Genomic DNA, 6,000 nt, shown 5'->3' with positions numbered 1-6,000 from the left:
ATAAAAACAGGAGTTTGCTGAGTGACCTGAGAGTGTTTCAGGCAGGCGTTGAACCCAGTCCTCTGCTCCCAGCACTGTACAGGGAACCTGCCCTGGGATCCTGGTGTTGCCCAGGTGGGCAGTGGCTGTCACAGGGAGGTGTAAGCAAAGGTGACAGGGTCACCCTGCATAATGGATGGCACAGAGAAGGGCTCTGTCACCCCAGGGTGAATACAGGGACTGACCAAACCCTGTTCCTTACTGTGTGGGCAGGGTAGGGTGCTGGCTGCTGGGAGGCATGTGGGATGCTGAGGCCGTGGGGTTTGCCAGGAGGCAAAGCCACCACCTTCCATTTCTTGCAGAATAGCACAAGTGATCCTGGTGCTGCTAGGTGGGTTTCTAAGACTGAGCTCCCAGTCTCCACCCCTGCTGTAGTAATAGCTCCATCCCCAGCCTCAGAAAGCTTAATCCTTTAAATAGCCAAGTCAGACAAAAACAAAGGAAAAAAGGTACTATCATCTGCTCTTGGCAGGTGGCTAGTAGGACAGAAGGCTAAATGACTGCTAGAGAGACAGATTATCACCCAGCCCAGAACATTAACCTTGTCTGCACTGTTACTGGCAGCTCCTCTATGTTGGTTGCAGATGGACAGCCCGATGCTCTTGTGGGTCTATGCCAGGGACCATCCTCACCTGATAATGACCAGTCTCACTCCCCACTGCTCTTGAGATGTATTTTAATTATTGCTTTTTGTGTCATGGCTATTCCCTCATGGTCACTCTAGCATTTCCCATTTTTAAAGGGTTCCATCTGCTCTCTTAACTCTCTTAACTTATCCTTACCAGATATACTGAGTGAGGTATAAATATTAGTTGCCACCCAAAATATCCTTTGCCCCAGATGCTGTGCTGCCTCATAGCTCCTCCTTCCATGCAAAGGTGTCTGCAGTATTTGTGACCTGCCAAGTATGCTGCAAGCCATCAGTGTGACAGTTGTACTATCATTTCCATATGGAGAGATGTATTTCTAAATTTCAACAATTTTTTATGTCAGTCAGCCTGCCAAGGCATGTTCAAGAGCTAAATATCTGTAAAATGGCCCTGCTCTACATGGGCCCTTTGCAAGATAGCCCTGGTCATGGTTGCCTGACCCTGGTCCATCAGCTGAGCTGCTCAGCAAGGGGATGCTGCACCCAGCAGGCACTTGAGTTGCAGAATTGCTACCCCAAATGGCCTCAGCTCTCTCCATTGCTATGGTAGCCAACAGATCATCTCGCTGTTTGGACAAGAGGTTTGTGCTTCACAGCAGCACTGCCTGCTTTTCTGCAGAAATGAGGGCTCAAACTGAATAACCAGGAGGGAAAATCCTCTTTATTTTGACCAAGAGGCCTTTTTGGTTGTTATTTATCTAAGTCTCCAGGCACATGTAACATATCATTAATAATACAATTAAATCTCCATGGCCTCCAAGGATGAATTGAACAAGAATGTAGCCAGCTGGGCACCTATAAGCATCCCTTAATGCCTCTTCATTGGGAAGTTAATTCTCATCTTCCCAACAGCTCCACCAAACACGCCATTTCTGTGCTGAAGATCATCAGCTTCTCAGCATCTAAACCAGTTTAGGAAGCCTGCTAGGTGTTACGTGCTGGCTAACAAGAAATTGTGTGAAACTAAAAATTAGGATTAATGGGATAATAGACACCCTTGCCCACCTTTTCCCACCTTTATTTATAAAAAGGGGGGAAAAAAAGACTCATTGAATCTTCTGGTTTATTTGGTCTGCTTAAGATGCAAAAATTATAGAAACCTTGTAAGTCTGAAGTGTTGGATTTTTGAAGGAGGGGTGTGTGATCCCACATGCAAAGTAATTACTGATTTGGAATAACTCCATCATAGGGTTCTTTACCTCAGTAACTAATTAGAGGGGCTTGTGTGTTATGAATTCAATCCTAATTTGCTGCATGCTGACTTCCTTGTGTAAACAGGTCATTTTGGCAAGGCTTATGGAATATTTACCACAATGAGTTGAATGGTACCTCAAACTGGGACACCAGCACACTCCAAACAGTTGAGCTGTGCCTGTTGTGCCTATGGGTCCAACCCAGTGAGAGCCAGGAGCTGGCACTGTCAGTGATGGTATCCAAGCAAGATAAGTTTGGGAAGCTGTTAGAAGTCATCTTCCTTCATTCAATATTTTCAGTTGGGTTCATTTAGTTCCTAGCTGCGTAATTACAGCTTCATTATTTTTTCCTTTTACAATGAAGACAAGACTGCAAGTCAGGTAGAATAATTCCTCCTGCTACCGTTGCCAAGATATGAAAGCACATCTATGCCATAAGGAATGTGTCATGGTACCAGTTTTATTAATGGTAAATAATGGCTCTTCAGTTAAGCAACATCTTAACACCAGCTGGTACCTAACCATAAAACACTAACTATATTTCAACCCCCACAGATAGATAATTGAGTCAAGATTACCACTGCCCAGCACATTCCTCTTTGACCTGCCTGCACATTATTCTCTTCACTGAAATTAGGGTCCAGCTACACTCAGACTTTAATTCTAAAACCACAAAAATTGCTCTAAAAATAAGACATCAAAGTTCCTGTGTTGGTACACAGAAGCCAGAACTTAAAGGAGTGATAAATCAGGTACCAGAGAACAATTCATCCCATCTGCCCATCTTCACTGGCAGAGGGAGGGCTTGGTGACCACCATGGATTAGGTACTTACCTTGTAGGCAGCTTTAAGACAGAGAGATGAAACCCATCCAAGTAGGAAAGGAACAGGGACACCTCATTTATGCTGTTGTACCTTGAAAAAAGCTCTGTGTTACTGCTGGGACTATTTCCCAGCCTAGACACCACTACTAGTTTGGTGAAATTTTCTGACATGCACACGGGCATGAGTGTGTCTGTTCCTCTTTGCTTTGATGGCTCTTGCATGAAATTGTTTGAGGAGTGTAACAATATTGAATACATATTTGGAAGAACAGCTTTGAAAAGAAAATATCCCCAAGAGCTGCAGTGCAGGCCTGTCAATGTGTTGGGTTCTACACGAGCCCCTAAAAACATGGTGACAACTACGGTTATGCTAGCACATTTTAATTAAAAATTGTAAGCCATGCTTTAGGGTCTGCCATGATACCACAAAGATGGCAAATTCAGAACAGAATGATTACTTCCATTAAGGGGAAATCACTGATTCTACTGGTGGAGGTCAAAGCTTAGCAAGGTGCCTGGGTTTTGCTCCTGAGGCCACTCTCAGTTTTACAGTAACACGATACCTTCAGCTTACATTTTAAAAATTTTTGTCCGTGAACTTGTAGTAAAGGCTTAGTGTGTCCTGCAGCAGCAGGCTGGTTTATAGGACCCCTTGATAAACCAGCACTGAGCCCTCAGTTCTCTCCTTTCCTCCCCTTTCAACATTAATCTTGTGGCTGTTCCTGCCCCCAGCACCCATGGCCACAGTAAATGTTGAGCCTTGTCAGCTCCTGCACTGCCTTCAGCAAACTGCTTGATTCAGACTCTCTCAGGCAACAACCCTTGAACTCAAGGATGGGACTGGAGATGTATTACATTATTAGTTTCCCCTAAGGGTACTCGTTTTCTAAATCATCTAGGATGGGAAAAGCATTCGTGAAAGAAGAACACTGTGACTCACTCTCCAACACCATGGAAGTTCAGAGCAAGCAGAAAAGAGTTAACAGCACAGCCACCCCCAGTAGTATTTCAGTTTCTAAATACAGAGTTCCTTTCTGATCTGGATGCCCATTTTTTGTTATCTTAAAAGTATTTCTGGAACTCTTGGCCAGCTTTAAACAAACAAACAAACAGGGAGAAATATTTGTGAAGACAAGGCAGTCGAGAGTGTTTGGTTAATGAGCCTTTCTAAGTTGAAGGATGTCATTTTTAGACTTCAGTTCTTTAAAGCTTGAGAACAGAAGAAAAAATTGCTCTGGAAACTTTAAATCACACAATCATCCCAGCTATTGGCTTTGGAATAACAACCATTCCACTTAGCAAACATCAAACGTGGGAAGACATTTATCTGACGCATCCATATGATCATGTGAACTTCCTGCTCAAGGACAAATGGTCTCTCTGCTGGAGACACAAGGGGAAGGAACTGTTTTCCCTTCTTTAAAAAAGTACAACAACATAAGCAACTGTAACATGCTAAATGCTTCTGGCACAAGTGCAAAAATGCACTAAAATGTCAGCTGGTACGCTGGGAGGATTTACATCATTTAAAGGATTTATGAGAAAAAAGTATTGCACTTGCTTCAGAGCATCTTGGAAAGCATCAGCACCAGTGTGGGGGACAATGGAAAAAGAGGGGAAAACTCCAGCTAATAAAAAATGACCACTGTCAGTAGGATACTGCTTTGCTCTTTTTAGAATGAGAAAAAACAGGGTCAGGCACCCATCTGAGTTTAAGCTGTGTGGCAAGAGGAACAAACAGAGCCTTCCACGGCTCTGGGATATGCTGGTTTCTCTCTTTACATGTTGAGTTGCCTGTGAGTCCTGTGGCTCACCTAAAGCCACACAACTTGTCACTGCTGGAGGCAGGATTAAATCCAGAAAACCCTGACTTCTCCTCCCACTATTGTTTCACTAGAAGCTGTTCTGCTGATAGAAGAAGACTGGCCAGCTGGATTGCAGTGCAGGCTCCCATGGGAGAGATGGGGTCACAGAGACAGAGAAAATAAATCCTGGCTTAATAATAAAAGGATATGTATCAGGCAAGGAAAAATCATGGTAACATTTGAAACAATAAACTCAGCAATGTTTTTAAGGGTGCTTGGACAATGCTAAAGTAGAAGATTGCCAGCCCCTTCTGGGTTAGGTCCTCCCTAAAGGGCCTGTCTGAACATCCTATGCTGTTTGCAGGGATACCACCACATTCACCACCTTTCACTGCCTCCTCCTTTCCACCAGCCATCTGCTGTCCCTTCCTGGGTTCATCCACAGGTGTCACAGCAGATCTTTTGTACAAACTATTCCTTCCAGTATACCTCTGTGTTGTTGGTTTCATTGTTTTAAATAAGCTTTTATTTAATGTTATTTAAATACTTTTCAATACATTTAAGTTTCACTAATGCTTCCTTAAATAACAAGATGAAATGGCTTGGTAGCATTATTTGAGTGTATTGGGGAAAAGTGAACATTTCTCCCCATCTGTTTTACCAATAACCTAAATTAATGCAATTTCCAGACTGGAGAGCATGATCTGTAGTGACCCAAAGTCAGTGAAAAGGTCTCTGATGACATATGAGGACTTAGAGGAGATTGAAGAAAGGTGTCCCATAAAATAAATTTCTGGCCAAACAAAACCGGAAAGGCACAAAGATTAAAATTCCTCTATCATAACAGCAGTGACTCATCCAGTTGCATAGTCAGCTGGGGTGAAAAAGAAAACAGTTACTCAATCTCTCAGGGATTTAGCCACAGAAGAATATATTATGCAAGTTTTAGCAGCGTTACTAATGGCCTTGAAGCACAACTCTACTCTGCCTCTCAGCTCCATGGATCACAAATCAGATGAGTCACAGATCCATGACAGGAGAGGCAAACAGAGCCTAAGGAGTGCAGAGGCAGGTGCTAATGCAGTCACAGAGCACGCAGGCAGGAGAAGATGTGAATTATAAAATAATGAGTTAAAGGACTGTGGAGAAAAGCAGTTTGCATATTTGAAGACTTGTGAGTGTGGACTGGGGTTATTTTTCTTGATCTTGAATTGCAGGGGGTTGTGAGTGGAGAGCACACTGTGCACAGAGGAGCCCGTGCCACCCCTGCTCCCTGGGAGCTGCAGCACCCAGCCTGTGGTTAGGTTGGACCTTGGTGAGAGTCATCTGAGAACTCCAGAAACTTATCATAGTTCATACTTGGGAGATGCTGGAACATCATTATTTTGTAGCACCCATTAACATTTAAAGACTAATTGAGCCGTAGCCGTTTGTTGTCCATTCTCTCATTACTACCTTCCTCATGGATGGAGGACTTTGACAGCTGTTCT

Source organism: Calypte anna, chromosome 20 (genome assembly GCF_003957555.1).
Source record: "Calypte anna isolate BGI_N300 chromosome 20, bCalAnn1_v1.p, whole genome shotgun sequence".
In the NCBI taxonomy this organism is placed as follows: domain Eukaryota; kingdom Metazoa; phylum Chordata; class Aves; order Apodiformes; family Trochilidae; genus Calypte; species Calypte anna.
Note: the sequence above shows the minus strand (reverse complement) of the source record.